Here is a 16635-nt window from a genome sequence, read left to right on the forward strand (position 1 = left end):
GCCATGGTACAGGTCTGGCCGAGGCTTCGCCTGTACGCTTTTCCCCCGATCACTCTGCTCCCGGGAGTCCTTCAGAAGGGCATCAGTCTTCTTCTGGTAGCCCCATTTTGGCCGGCCCGAGTATGGTTTTCAGACTAAATTTCACTCCTGATAGGGCACTATATTCCATCCCCGCCTGGAGCTGTGGAAATTGTGGGTCTGGCCTCTGAGGGGGCTCAGTACCTAGATGCTGTCTATCATCTGGGGTGGTCGAAACCATACTTATCTCTAGGGCTCCGTCTGCTAGGAGATTATATGGCCTCAAGTGGAATGTTTATCCACTTGGTGTAGAGAACATGAGTTAGGTCCAGCTAACTGCCCAGTGGCTTCAGTTCTGGAGTTTCTTCAAGATCGTTTCTCTACGAATTTCTCCCCATCCACATGTAAGGTGTACGTGGCTGCCATTGTGGTGTTCTATGCACCACTGAATGTTGGGCCTTTGGGGAGGCACCAACTGGTCATACTATTTCTCCATGGTACATAGAGGATGAGACTGACATTCAGGTCCAGGATTCCTTCCTGGTACCTGGCGGTGGTTCTCGAAGGCCTATCCCTGGCTCCCTTCGATTCCCTTCAGTCGGCTTCGACTAGGACCTCACGTTCTAGATAGCCTTTCTCTTAGCTGCTTATAAGAGACTGGGAGATCTCCAAGCCCTGGCATTAACGTCAGCTTGCTTGGGGTTTGCCCCGGCGGAGTTAAGGCCATCCTGCATCCGAGACCCAGCTATGTGCCTTAAGTGCAATCTAACATGGCTAGGTCCATGGTCCTGCAAGCATTTCATCCTCCACCACATGTGTCGGCAGAAGAGGAGAGGTTCCTTGCTCTGCCAGTCAGAGTTCCGAGTATTTACCTTGAGAGGTCCTCTTCTTGGAGGAGGTCGGACCTACTGTAGTGTGTTTCGGGTCACCTAATGAGGGGCTCCCGGCTACAAGGTGAGCAATTTGCCTTCACCTTTGGCCGTAAGGGCTCATTCTACTAGAGGCATGGCATCCTCTAGGGCCCTCCTCTCGGGAGTGCCCCTCCAGGAGATCTGTGAGGCAGCCGGTTGGGCTACCCCACACACTTTTATCAGGTTTTATAGTCTGCACCTCCCTTGTCTGCCTGGCGCACATGTGCTCTAGTCCTAGCTGAGTGTCTGAGATCAGTTTCACTCTAGGGCAGGCCTTTTTCGGTGCGTGGCCTAGTGGGCATTCGTTCCCCAAAGAGTCGTTTTCAACGACGCAGTGCGAGTTCCCTACGAAAGGGAACGTCTCGGGTTACGTCTGTAACCCTTGTTCCCTGAGGAGGGAACGAGACACTGCGTCGTCTTGCCATGCCCCTCGATGCCTAGGAGCGGCTTGCTTCATCGTGAGGCTAATGTGTGTGTGTGTGCCAGCGTCACTTTTATGTATCCGGTTATGCCGTCACATGTTACGTCATGACGCAACACCAATCAGGATTGGATTAGTTTCATTCATACTTCAGAGGCGCACGCTAAGGAAGCATCCCCAAAGAGTCGTTTTCAACGACGCAGTGTCTTGTTCCCTCCTCAGGGAACAAGGGTTACAGACGTAACCCGAGACGTTTTACTGCATCTAGTGTTGAAACTCTGTTACTGCACCAAACAAATCTTACACCAAACTCAAATCTGGAACAACTTATTTAGATTTATGGCTTTAATTTTCTAGCAGTTTCAGAGTTAGTGCTGCTAATTTTTTGCTACCAAGAAAGAAAGTTCATTTCGAGCCCTGTAAATCTAGCTTTATATGTATTGGTACTGTATATATATATATGAGTTTTCATCTTAATGTCCCTCATCGGTCATTAAAGAGAATGAAGGAAAACACCAACCTGTTTGTTCCTCTGTATCTTCATCTCTCATTCTGCAGGGTTCCTCCTCAAACTCCATCTTTCAGTCGTTTCTCCTGTGGGAAGACGGGAATAATCCCAGGATTTAATCTCTCATGGCTTCACTGACTGAAGGAGTGAACTGTCATCACACAATCCTCTCAGTTATCCAGCTTTATTTACAAACAATTTAATTTCAGTTTCTAACTCATCTAGCTGCTTTCTGTTTCGCTTTTACATAATATTTATCATAGACTAAGTCGGTTAAAGAATTAGGGAGATTTATGCTTTAACAAATAAACATTCTTGAACTCAAAATGTCTTTATTATATGGTATGTCTGAAATAACAAATTCTTCAGTTGCTCATATTGTGTTACATCTTGTCTATCAGGTTTCATTCATTTATTACATAAAATATTGCTCAACACAATTCATAACCTTCACAAATTTGTCATGTGATCATCCAGTCAGAGCTGAGTTTACGCGCGTAAATCGGACATGACGACTAAAGGAAAAAAATTTGTTTTTAAACTCTGATTCTGATTAATTCAGAGTTTGACCAAACATTTGATATTTATATTTACCTGGTAATTAATATAATTAATACAATGATTGTAGTAACAGTTTGAAACAGCAGATTTCCAGCAGCGTATTGTTCTTGTCCTCCAGTCTCCTCCGTTTCTCCTCTGACTGTGAATGAAAGCAGCGGCTCGGGTCAGTGTTGACACCTTGTGGACAAACTCATTAACACACACATGATTTAATATGAGCTACAATAGTTTTCTGGTTCCAAATTAAAATACTGTTTGTAGTATAAAAAAACATAACCAATGTGATTAATGTTGCTGTCATTAACTAAGTTAAATGGAATAAAGTTTAAATAAAGTGAAAATAAAGTGCGCTGCTGCCATCTCGTGGTTGAAAGTGGCACTACATCCCTAAAGATCAGATTCTCTTTGAACAGAGTTTGAATTTTTTTTATGTAAATGAATATATTTCGAACATTTTAGATTAGATTATATGTAAGCTGTTTCTAAAGATCCTTTTAGATTAACATATCCATTATGTCTTGATAAACTTTCCAGTAGTTTCCATGTTCACCACACGATGGCACATCCACACACAGGTTCAGTGTAACAAAAAATGTGAAAATATATTTATAAACAATCTATTTATACGAGTTCATTTTCCTCACATTTTTTTGAACATACATAGCTTAATGACGTAATGGATATTAAAATAAAGTTAAACTAAATAGCGGAGCATAACCTAACACTTTTAGACTCTCTCAGTTTGTGTAAATCTACTTAGGGTTCAGAGTATTTATTTTTCCCACATTAATTTCCCACATGTCTAGTACACTTATGTGGTTTAGACAAATCTCTTATGTGGGACACGCATGTTAATTGGGTGTGTGAAAGACTTCAGCAGAGATTGTATTTTTTCGATTATGGAGTAAAAACACAACCTAACACACAGGGCTCGTTGTAACACACTTGTTTTAAATACTTCCACACATGCTAGCATGACGAAACCTAGTGTACTTACTAGATGCCATTTCAACACTATTTAGAGGAAAAAAATTCAGAAATCTTTGGAAGATATCACCAAACATTTATTTAACCTTAGCTAAAGTAAATTTCTTACTTATGGTAATTTTTCTTAATTTATTTTAAATTATTTTAAATCTCCGATATGTTATTAATTTAATTAATAACTTTTCTCCTTTCGGGTCGCGGGTTTCTGCCTAATCTTCATCTCAACCATCACCTCCATCTGTCACGATCGTCTGCATCTTCCTTCTCTACGCCTCACCACTCCACGTCTGTCTTGATGGTGTCTTTCCCCTCTTCCTCTCTCCTCCTACTGGCATCTCCTCATGTCCGCCTCTTCATCTCCCCGGCACACGTGTCCAAACCTTCCTTTCCTCATCAGATCTTGTAGTGGCATTACTTGTGCTTGCTTCCTTATCGCTTCATTAGTTTGGTGTTCCTCTAGACTTCAGGACAGTACCTCAGCATCCGCATCCCACAGGATCCTATCTGGTCTGCCAGGTTTCCTGCTATGGGCCATGTCTCACTTCCGTACAGTAGGGTCGGTCTTATAGCTGTCTTTTAGATGAGTGTTTTTAACTTTGTGTGTATTTTCTTATCGCACAGAACTCCTGTCAGCTCCTCCATCTACTCCATGCTTTGCTTATTCTCAACTCTTCCTATTTCCCGCAGCCTCAATCTTGGTGGATGGTGGTTCCCATGATATCTGAAGGCCGTTTGTTAGGGAGATTTGCGTGCTCTGTCATACTCGCTCCATCTTATACTCTCTTCTCTTCAGGTGTCAGGTGTTCTAACCATTAGGCCACGACTGAATGATATGTAGTAAACAAATGTTATCAAATGAGACTTTATTGTAAAGTGTAGAAGATGTAAAACCTTCAATCCAACGCAGACAGTCTCCCGGAAGTTCCCTGAAATTACTTTTGTATGTCGTGAGACAAAAGACTCAGAGTAAATACTACACTAAATGATGCCTGTGTGACACATTCTTGGCTTATCACCACATTTTTTTCATTGTGACTGAATGTGGAAGTGAAAGATTAGTCCAACAAGTCTAATCCACATCTACAGCTCACAGTGGTTTAAGATCTTAACTCATCATTCAGAGAGCTAGCACTACAACTACAGCACTAGAGTTAAAGATAGCATGCAAAACATACATAGGTCATATTTCTACATATCCTTCTAGACTCATTCTAGTTAAAAATAAAAATATGACAGCCAAACAAAACACATGTTTAGAAAACAACTACTTAAATCAAAAGTAAAAAATATACAGCGGGGGAAATAAGTATTGAACACGTCATCATTTTTCTCAGTAAATATATTTCCAAAGGTGCTATTGACATGAAATTTTCACCAGATGTTGATAACAACCCAAGTAAACCATACATACAAAGAAACAAACAAAAATAAGTTCAGAAATTAAGTTATGTGTAATAATGTGAAATGACACAGGGAAAAAGTATTGAACACATGAAGAAAGTGAGGCGCAAAAAGGCACTGAAAGCCAAGACAATTGGCCCCTGTCCGTGGAAATTAATAACAGCTGGTTCAGTCCCAACGGATGGCCTACAAAAAGGTCTCATTGCTAAGGTGTCACACAAGACACATCTCATGATGGGTAAAAGCAAAGAGCTGTCTCAAGACCTTCGCAACCTAATTGTTGCAAATCATAATGATGGCATTGGTTATACGCACCATTCTAATGGTGTGTTCACACCAAATTCGAATAGAGCGTCAAATTCGCGTCTATCGCGTCTAGTTATACGCTTGACCACTTTGTGTCCATTCGCGTGTCCGCGTCACTCGCGAATAAAACATCCCACGAAAAGGAGTGTCATCATTGTTTCTTTCTGACATATGTTTCTGTCATGTCTGAAATAAAAGATATTGTTGCTCTGTACTTGTTGTGGAAGTCCCAAATACGGCAATAATAGTTCACAGCACCATACAGAGGCGCACTCAACTCGGTGAATTTCACCGTCTTCACGTGAATTTTCCGCTCGAGTTGAAATTTTTCAACTTGTGCGGAATACACGATTGACGAGCTTTCGCGGCAAACGCGTCGCTCCCAATTCACGTCATTCGCGCCGCCCGGTGCGAATTCGCGTCTATTCGTGTCTTTGCATTGACTTTGTATGTAATCTACTCACACAAATAATTAAATTCGCATTTGGTGTGAACGCACCATAAGCTTCTGAATGGCCCAGTGAGCACTGTTGGGGCCATAATACAGAATTGAATAGGTGCTTTTCTTTTAACCATTAGCTTCAAAAAGACCTGCAGATAGCAGGTAGTGTGTTCTCAAAGAAAACAGCAAGTAATGCACTCCACCGCCATGGCCTGTATGCACGCTCACCACGCAAGACTCCATTACTGAAGAAAAAAAGCATGTTGAAGCTCATTTAAAGTTTGCTGCACGACATTTGGAAAAGCCAGTGAAATACTGGGAGAATATAGTGTGGTCACATGAGAGCAAAATTTAACTGTTTGGATGCCATAATACACACCATATTTGGAGGAGAAATGGCAGTGCACATTACTCTAAAAACACATTAAATCACCATTTAGAGAATTAAAAAGACAAACCCCTGGTTTCACAGACAGGGCTTAAGACTAGTCCTAGACTAAAATGTAAGTCTGAGCTGTTTCCACTGAAATAAACTTGCACTGACTGATCTTAAAAATATATCAGTGCCTTTTTAGTTTTAAGATGCACATCGGTAATGTTTTTTTCTAAGCATGTTTATAAAAATTACTTAAATGTCCTAATTGATCTATGGTCTAATCCTGGCTTAGTCTAAGCCCTGTCTGTGAAACCGGGCCATAGTGTGCTACTTGGGTGGCTTTATTCATAGCCTGCAGGCCTACATTTACAAAGATTCGAGGGGATCTTTGTAAATGTAAGGATGGAAGATGGTGAGCATGATGCGGCAACCCTTCCCTTCTCAGACCCTCTCTACCTAAAAGCTGCATTACTTGACCCCTCCTTTGGCACCATGTGGTTAATGCATGATGTCTTGGCTCCTGATCAGACCAAGGAGGTAGTGCCTACAATGAATAAAGGTAATTTGTAATTTAATACTGTTCAATTTGAAATATAACACAAATTGGTCTATAAATTATTTTAGTGTAGAGTTCATGTCTGTAACTCAGTAACTATAACTTATAATCCATACATATCTTCAACATTTTGCAATGAATGTTCTGTATTTTTCAGACCTGATTACCGAAGAGGCACACAAGACCACGCCATCTCCAGCTTCCACCAGTAACCCTGAAGTCCAAGTTGGAGAGCCAGAGGCAGGGCATCAATCTGGACTTTTCACAGGTTACCGCAAAAAAAAACAGAAAACCAATTCGTGCTCTAGTCCGCTTATCCAGCTTAACCACTACCTTGACCTTTGTGATGGACATAATGCTCTTCAGTTTTGGTCTATAAAAAAGTACCCGCTTTTTAGGTCAAGTGTACTGAATATTGTGGCACCATGCAAGGATTCCAGAATATCTTGGATCTGTGGCATAGGGTATCCATCGAGGTGAGTTTTAGCATTCAAACCCCGATAGTCTACACACAATCTTGAACTACCATCCTTCTTAGGCACTACTACGACAGGTGCTGCCCATGGAGACGCTGATGGCCTGACAATCTTCTTGGTTAGCAGATTATTGATTTCAGATTCAATGAACTGCTGCTTGTCCAGAGACACTTTATATGCGCGTTTTCTGACTGGTACTTCATCAGTTGTGAGGATTTGGTGTTTTACCATGTTGGAATGTCCTATTTCATGAGTGCATACTGCGGGCCATTGCAACATTAACTTTTCCAATTGTATTCTGAACTGACCATTAGTATTAGCTTGCTGAACCAGTTTTTGGATGATCAACTGGGTTTCGTTAGATGTAGGAGGGATGGGTACAGCTATATAAAAATGTACTGTCGCTTGGGATCCATGTGGCAAGAAAGGGAAAGTTTCTTCAGCTCTTCCTTCTCTGGCGGGTATGGTGTATTGTGATCTCTGAAAGTCTAAAGTCAATCCAGAATCCATCAGAAAGTCCATCTCTAGGATGATTGGCACAGTCAAATCCACATCACTCATTATGTATAATGTTAGCTCCATCTTACATCCTTGGATCTCACACTTCTAAGTCACTCTTCCAATTGCAGTCTGCTGCTGTCCATTGGCGAGAACAAATGCTTGTCCACCACAGGGCTGATATGACTCATTCTTGCTCATCTGGTCCCAGGTTGACTTTTTAATGAGAGAGAGTGTGCTACCAGTATCTACCATTGCTGTACAGTATCGATCTTGTAAAATAATAGGGATGGTGACAGTCTTGACTCCAGACAGTTTATGACATACAACTTTGCATACAATATACAAAATTTATTAACAATATGTTCAATGTCATCAGAATACAAATGAGGTAAGAAGAGTTAACAATGAGCTGAAAAATATGATAGAGAAAAAGAACGAGGGTAAGATATTAATCTATACATCAGTTACTCTGGACAATTTTTGTCATGTTATGTTTAAAAAAAGTTTCATAAGAAATGTTAATGCAGGGTCCAAAGATGAGAAGGCAAGTTTTAAAGTTGAGCCACTCACACACGGATAATGCATATTTTATAAAAATATTAAAAGGAATGGAACTGAAAATATCAGTGCTCGCTCCTCTATAAGCGCAACATGTTCACATATTCAAAACGATGAATAGTTTATTGGCATTGAGTGACTACAGTAATCTACAGCAGTGTTGACAACAGTGGCTGACATTAACCTCTACAAACACATCTGTCCTAATAGAGTGTATATCAGCTCTATAAGCTATAGCCAGTGCCTCCACAGTCCCGTCAGTAATGCTCAAGTTCCCATTATCAACACCAAAATACTTGTGTTCCTGTTTCCTGAATACAGGACAGTCTCTGACTCTATAAAGACACAACAATATTACAAATAACTCCTCTTCTGATTTCCATGCAAGCTCTGGTTAATATTTGTATATAAACTTAGTACTCTTCTAATCTACTTTGTGCACTTTAAAACAAGTCTTTTTAGGGATAGTTCACCCGAAACTGTCCACTGACTTCTAATGTATGGACAAAAAATATTGTCTTTTATGTTCTACAGAAGAAAGGAAGTTATCCAGCTTTTGATCGACATGAGGGCATATGTACATTGTCAATTTTCATTTCTGAGTGAACCATCTTTTTAATACATTTACATTTAATCATTTAGCAGACTTACAAATGAGGAGAACAATAGAAGTTAAACTGACAATATTCAAGTGCTGTGAATAATAGCGTGAATAGTAGTTATTTGGTAAAAGAGTATAATGTACATGCATTAGGAACACAAGCAAGACTATGACATTAAACTACTTGATGTTGTTGATCTGTCAGTCTATCGGGGGAATTAATGAGAATAAACCGTGCTTTATACAAGCCTCCTCTCCATCGTATGACACAGATCGTCAGCAGAAGCATCAACGGCACATCAATACATCTTTAACAAAACTCTGTTTACCGTATGTGTTTAATGGAGCGCAAGCAGAGCATTTGTGTTTTGAGTTTTATGGGTCAAGAGTTATCTCTAATAAACCTAAATATCACAGAAAGGAAGGGTGTGTGCAGTGAGAATGACATTAGGCGCGTTTCCATCACAGATTTGAGCAAAACTTTTGCGATTTTTTTAAAATGTCGGCAAAAAACTATTGCGAAATAACGGCGTTTCCATTAACCGATGCTATGCGACTAAAACTTCATTTTTCCACTCGCGATAAGTAAAATCTCTCCAAAAACCATGGCAATGGACGTTGGTAGGATTATGTACTATATCCCGGCCACTGCACTGGCCATTATTATTAATCGCAGGAGATGTGTGTGTGTTTTCAAAGCATTAATGGTTAGGAACGGCCCTTATTATACGTGTGAGCGGCACATATGAGTTTCTGGGTGTTTCTCCCTCAGATCTGCTTCCAGGTCTTGATCGTGGCATTTATTTGAGGTTTAGAATCCAGTATTCCTGTAATTATTTTGTCTTATATGAATTTCAAAAAGAGCTCAGTCTCGTCTTATGTCCAAACACACCGCGTCGTCTACGTCAGCTGACCTGTAAATGCGCAAAAACTGTTTCCATTGAAGTTTTGCAAAATATTTCTTTTTCGAATTGCCTGAAAAACCTCCTCATGCGAGCGGAGAAACTTTTTTGCGATAAATGGGAGTGTTTTTGTTGACATGTTTCCATTGGGCGTATTTTCAATTCGCAATTGCAATTTGAAGGGTAATGGAAACGCGGCTATTGACTTCATTTATTGAGTGCAGATGTTTAGACTGAACAGCAGGCGGTCTGTGAATGAGACACAGGCTTTTGCTTTGAAACACAGCAGGCAAACGCTGCACTACTGTCTCGAGAGTGTTCGTCCCAGCTGGGTGTCGAACACTGATGTGTGTCAGTTCTACAACAGCAATTCATTAACCCTCCAACATCAGGCCTCAAGAACACGTACAATACACAGTCAGCCAGTGAGTTCAGAAACATGAGACAAAAAAAAACACCTACACTGTTGTGAGCTCCTAAAATATCATCTATAACGATCACGATTAGACTGGGGAGAATGAGAAAAGTGTAAGTCAGAAGCACCACGAACAAACTACCCAGAATTTTTTTGCGCTTTAGAGGAGTAAGTGATATTGCGCGTGAAAGACCGCGACAAGTGCCAACAAAACACAGAATGATTATCGGGTAGGGGATTAAACAGATGATCAATATGGTCAGAGAGCTATAGTCTATGACTGTTAAGATCAGAGGAACAAGCCAGATGATCACAGAAACCAGACAGCAGACCTTTAGTGAATGAGATCTGTACCAGATAGGAGGAGAAACCAGAAGATATCGTTCAAAAGCAACACATGCCATAAAATACAGACCCACAATCAAACTATGCAAATATACTTCACCCCCCTGCCCTGTGAATATTATTATTAATATACAAATGATCTGAATGAGATCTGAAAGAATCAAATTAAAAACAAACACTGGAGTGGAGCGATCAGATTTGATAAGACCACACAACTCTAACAGAGTTAAGATCGTGACTAGAATCTCAGTGCCTGAAAAGATCATGATAAATATTACTGTTGAAAGCTGTTTCATGACAATCTCTTCAATCTGACGGGTCCATTCATCTTCATTATTTACTCCACTTGATCCGTCGATGCTGGCCATTGTTTCATGAAATCTTGACAGGCAGCACTAAATAACAAACCAGTCATTAGTTTTAAAAAATGCATTTACTATTTACTAATTTATTAAAAACATGCCATAACTTTTCTGTGTGACTGTTGAAATAAAGTTTCCTCAGTTTGCTTTAGAGGAGATGTGTGTAATGTTAGAAAGCTTGAAATACGTGAAATGTGAGATTAAAGTTTGGAAATCCTCCATTTGAAGAATATCACAGAAGCAAGAATGCTGTTGTTCTGAATATTCAGTCCAGCACAGCTGCAAGTGTACAATGGTTTATTAAACTGGGAATAAGTCTTGAAGAACTTACGTTACTGACAGGAGTGTGTGTTTCGTCTGCAGGTCAAAGCAGAAGTTTGTGGAGCAACACACAGACTGACAGATGTTTCACAAGTTTCCACTGCTCTTCATTCACTGCACACACTGTAAAAACACACATCTTAAAGCTTGTGGATCTAATGTAGGAAATGCCTGAGATTACAGACAAACAATTTGATCCAACGTGTGAAACTGTAATTACCTTAAAGACTCAATTAACTAACAATGGTAGTTTGAAAAACCAGTCTAACTTTCACAAATGTTTCGGCTCAACTACGACGACTGAAGTAATCTGAAAACGCTTTATATCTGATTCTTACATTTTTAAAGTTCACTCAGTGTTTATTCATATCCCCAGTAGAATCAGAAACCCATGAATGATCGCGAGAGAAAGTGGTTCCGACAGGACCTTAAAGAAAACTTCCAAACCAATTCCATCTACATTTTCTTCTACACATAATCAAGCACACTAGAGAGTCAACAAGCTGAACAACATGTGCTAACGTTTGAATAAAGGCTGAAACACAACGACACAATAATTCCCACATGAGACGACATGATCTTACCGGGAATCAGACGGAAGACTGAAGACGCTGCTCATCAGGAGATGATGGTGTTTATGAGCTGCTCACGTTCTTTTATAGCCTGAATTAACTCCAGAAACACCAAACACAGATGCATTAAACATCATTAGCAGTTAATGAACATGCAATCGCATCAGCAATCAGCCAAACTCCACAATATTAAACCATTTAAGAGCCACAAGTGTTATAGAAAGGAAAATGTGAATAGCCAGAAATACAGTGATATAATACTCAGATTCTGTCATACTGTAAGTTTATCAAATTATGATTAAGCAGTAAGGGCTAAATAAAAATGTCATGAGGTTGAAGGACAGGGTAAGGTGACAAGACAACGCAAGCACACAGCCCAAACAAATGGCCATGTGCTTACACATAAAATATGAGTCAGTCATGATCCTGCCTCAAGACAAGAGAAGATCTGGGACACAAAGGCAGAATCATGACAAAAAACATCAGTAAAGACAAAATATTTTAACAACTTTTACTACTGAAAACAAAATCACTACATGTTTATTTGCAGTTTCATTCCAGACACTGATGTTTGTGAATCACCGCATCAGTCCGTCAGTAAACGTTGAGTTAGTTTGATTCTGCACTATGCTTTAATAATGTTCCCCTAATGTGTGTGATGTAGTGATACATGTAAAGTATACTAACTGTATCCAAACGAGAAATGGGCATTTCTGTTAAATATTTACAAAACGTGCGTTCCAAATGTTAAAGGTCCCGTTGCATGCGATTCCATGTTTCAAACTTTAGTCAGTGTGTAATGTTGTTGTTAGAGCATAAATAATATCTGTAAAATTATAAAGCTCAAAGTTCAATGCCAAGCGAGATATTTTATTTAACAGAAGTTGACTACATAAAACAGCTCGATTGGACTACACCCCTCTACATCCTTCATTAGTGACATCACCAGAACCGTTTCTTGACTAACCTCCGCCCACAGGAATGCTCCCTCAACTCTACTGGCTACTTGCGCACTTCTTATAACTTAGCCTACTGTGTTTACTCAGCTCTTACGGTGATTTTCTGAAGTAAAACTGACGCTTCATCTTTTGTGTGGTGTACAATAAACTTTATTAAACTCATCAGTACATGTTTGATCATCATTCAGACAGCAGACTTGTAGGCTATTAATACATAGCCTACAAGCAGATGACAAATAAGTTATAATAACAGTAATTAAACTACTAAACCATACCTGTTTCATCTCTATACAGCACTCTGACTCTGTAGGCATTATTGTCCGACTCGAAATGAACGCCGTTACAGAGAGTTTCTGATATTATCATCATTCCGTGAGATGAATTTTTCCTGACAGACTGAGCACGAGCTCATGAAGCTCCGCCCCCTGTGTCGTCCAGCAGCACCTCATTTGCATTTAAAGGGGACACACTGAAACGGCTCGTTTTTCTGAGCCCCAAAAAATGTCAATTTAAACATGCTGTAAAAAATGATCTGTTGGGTATTTTGAGCTCAAACTTCACATACACACTCTGGGGACATCAGAGACTTATTTTACATCTTGTGAAAAGGGGCATAGAACGGGACCTTTAAATTAAATATTGGTGAAAAGCTAATTCATGTTCAAATATTGTGAACACTAGACTTTTCCACAGTACGGTACACATGAGGAACAATCAATCAGCATCTCAGCTTATGGTGAATAATGACAGTAATGAACACTTTCATCCACATGTTGATAGTGAACACAAAAGTGATGTTATGTATATATTTCACATATGATGAAATATGATGATTATATAACAGCTAAAATCATCAACAATACAGTTTTTATGCATTCTGTAAAGTTTCTGTCATGAAAGATGTAACTTGAAGCATTTCTACTGAGTTTAATAATTGATTTTCTTCCATTAGAAAACGGTTCCCTATTGAGTGGATGTGAGTGATTTTTTTCCTCAATTTTCAAAAGCTTGTCATTAAGAGATTCAGTATGATAGCACATTTCCTCATTTCCCATCAGCATTAATTCATTATGAATGTAATGAATGAATAGCACTGATGTTAACTGTTTCCTACTGAAAGTATCTGCACAATATACTGGACTATCTGTGAGTTGAATATGCTTATGTGGACTTAAATCCCGACTAGCATGAATTTAGATTTTGAAACAGATTTTGGTGAACAAAAGTGAGGTGACGGAAGCACTCGGGTCGTAGAAGTCTCTTCTCCAACTGAAAATCACAAGCGAAAAGTTCACTCGAGTCGGTTCACTCGAGACGGTTCACTCGCGACGGTTCACTCAAGACGATTCACTCGAGACAGTTCACTCAAGACGATTCACTCGAGTCGGTTCACTCGAGACGGTTCACTCGAGACAGAACACTCGGGTCGGTTCACTCGAGTCGGTTCACTCGAGACGGTTCACTCGCGACGGTTCACTCAAGACGATTCACTCGAGACAGTTCACTCAAGACGATTCACTCGAGTCGGTTCACTCGAGACGGTTCACTCGAGACAGAACACTCGGGTCGGTTCACTTGAAGGGTGATTCTTAGACTATGGGCACTTTTATGTACTTTGGTCATATTTTTAAAAATACATATAATTTTGGAAAATATACATATAATATACAAAAAATATACAAAAAAAAATACATATAATAAGAAGTCCTCTTTCTTTTTCAAACTAACAATAAAACCTCTTTGAAAACTTTTTACTACCTTTCTATTATGATTTTTTCATACTTTTCAACCTCCTTATAGGTGTCAAAATCACTGTTTTATGCCTGTCGCACACCCAGACTTTTTAACTTCAACACTGAAAATACAGTTTAAAAGTATGACTTATCTGGTAACTATTAATATACCTAAATTAAGCACTAGTAAAATAATTAAAATACATTATAGTATTTAATGTGAGACCACCATCAATGTTACTTTTTATACAAAATATAGCTGTCGCACAGTATTGGTGTCATTTCCACCACAACACTGTAATGTCCCTTTAAAAAGTTTGTGTGAAAGATTGTTTAGGTGGTTTCTATGGAAATGTTCAGAGACATCAGAGCACATGTTGGACATGGAGGCAATTTAAAATTTTCATCAAGAACAAAATAAGAAAAATCAAGGTAAATATTGCTTGATCAGTTAATATATATTTTTCTACATCATTTCCAAACATGCTTTACCTTCAAGGGTGTTTTTAAAAAGTTAAAAATTTTAAGTTAAATAAGAGTATTTTGCATACATGAAATGCTAAGTATTAATTCAAAGCTAATCAGTGAAGCTATCTTCCATTTTTTCACAAGAAACTACAGAAATGTCATTTCCACCACACTGCCCTCTGTGGTGGAAATGACATTTGTGATTACAAAGTACAATTGATATGGATTGCAAGAGTAGATTGACTTTGTGAATTGAGTTTACTGAGTGTGATGAGTTTAAGAGTTTTTCAAATAAATATTTCTCTAAATATTACTGTTTCTCAACATTCACGTTAATTCATTGTCATTTCCACCACCCTGTCATTTCCATCACCACACACATTTTTTAAAACCATTTAAAAAGTTCTCATCACACATTAAAAATGTATCCACAATTTAAGAGATCATGCTCTACTTAATATAAAAATTCAAGGTAGGCCTATTTATTTTTCTAATAAGCTCTTGCCCAAACCAATATTAAATTTCAGAGTGTGAAGTTCATCATTTGGTCCTTAGGGCAGTTAATTTATCTCATTGACAAATGTATAATTATTGTACACTGTGGAAAAACTGACAAAACTAGTTACAAAAATGATCTTAGACAATTCTTGAGTGACATAAGTTTTTCCGTTTTTAAATAACAGCTGTAGAGATGTGGTGGAAATGACATTTGTTCATTCCAGGACGGAATTTTTTTTTAAATATTAACTATTTCTCTTGTAATCTATCATACAGACCTTAAAACTAGACAAATTATTTAAACTTATGAGACTGTGTTACGTGACTTTTGAACAAGTTTTTTTTATTCAACTTCACAAGCCTAAAAGTGCCCCTAGTTGAAGAAACGCCCTGAAACAGAACAGCAGCCGATGAGGAGCAGAGCAAACAGCACTTAATGATGAAGCAACGGGCAGATCATTCTCATGCAGGACGCCGCTATTGTCCTTATCGCGTGCCTAAAAACAAAACAAAAAGGTGTTACACAGCGATTCCCTCTCCCTTGGCTTCACGCTCGAGCAGTATACTCACAACAAAACATGCTGTCCCGGGATTACTATCCCCAGCCAAACTATGCGGTGGATGGAGCCAGATGTCTCTGACAAAGCTCGTTGACAGAAAGCGCAGATAGATCTTACACTGCGTTTAGCATACAGATTAGTCAGATTACCCGCTCAGCCAAAGCAATCCATAGAAACTTAATTTACAAAACACCGTCGCATACAAATTTCCCTTACCTGTCTCAAATGTCCACATTCAACTCTCCAGAAAGCACAAAGACCGGCAATCAGCACCGACAGTGGGTAAGCAGCCTCAGCGATCTTTTACGAGCAACACCTTCTTCTTCTTCTTCTTCTTGTTGAATTTTTATTGGCGGTTGACAAACAACAAAATGGTGTATTTCCGCCACCAACTGGTATGGAGTGTTGATGGGGTACCCCCCCCCCCCCCCCCCCCCCCCCCTAAAAATAAAAATAAAAATATAACACTCATTTCTCGAGTTATTTTGCAGAATATACTTTGGTATAAATTGCATTTTTATTTTTTTTCAATTATGAATTAACAACCTTCTTTCATTCTCATATTTCTGACAATGCATTAAAACATGTTCTACTGTTTCCTCTTGCCCACAATAATCACATCTTCCCGTAGCCTATCATGTTTACCCATTTTATAAAGTGTACTATTTAATCTTGTGTGTCCAAATCTCACCCTTGATATAACTATTTCTTCTCTCCTGTTTTTCCCTGTAATTCTCATCTCTCCCACTTTCCTTAGAATTCTATAGAACCTCCGACCTTTTTTCTCCTTATCCCACTGTTTTTGCCACCTTTCCTTTAGTCTCTTCTTGATAATACTCTTAATTTCATTCTTACTTAAATTAACAATTAAATTAAT

At 39.0% G+C, this 16635-nt stretch overlaps 1 long non-coding RNA gene across 1 annotated transcript; it reads right to left on the reverse strand.

Moving 5' to 3' along the window:
• Window positions 1-7764: 7764 nt before the first annotated feature.
• LOC308706159 lies at window positions 7765-16098 on the reverse strand. Its single transcript, XR_014032002.1, has 4 exons — window positions 15975-16098; window positions 11553-11640; window positions 10979-11091; window positions 7765-10680 (listed from the first exon to the last, which is right to left on the reverse strand). It is a non-coding gene; the product is annotated as an uncharacterized lncRNA (long non-coding RNA).
• Window positions 16099-16635: the final 537 nt, after the last annotated feature.

The sequence above is a fragment of the Scardinius erythrophthalmus genome (genome assembly GCF_964197995.2).
Source record: "Scardinius erythrophthalmus genome assembly, chromosome: 17".
Classification (NCBI taxonomy): domain Eukaryota; kingdom Metazoa; phylum Chordata; class Actinopteri; order Cypriniformes; family Leuciscidae; genus Scardinius; species Scardinius erythrophthalmus.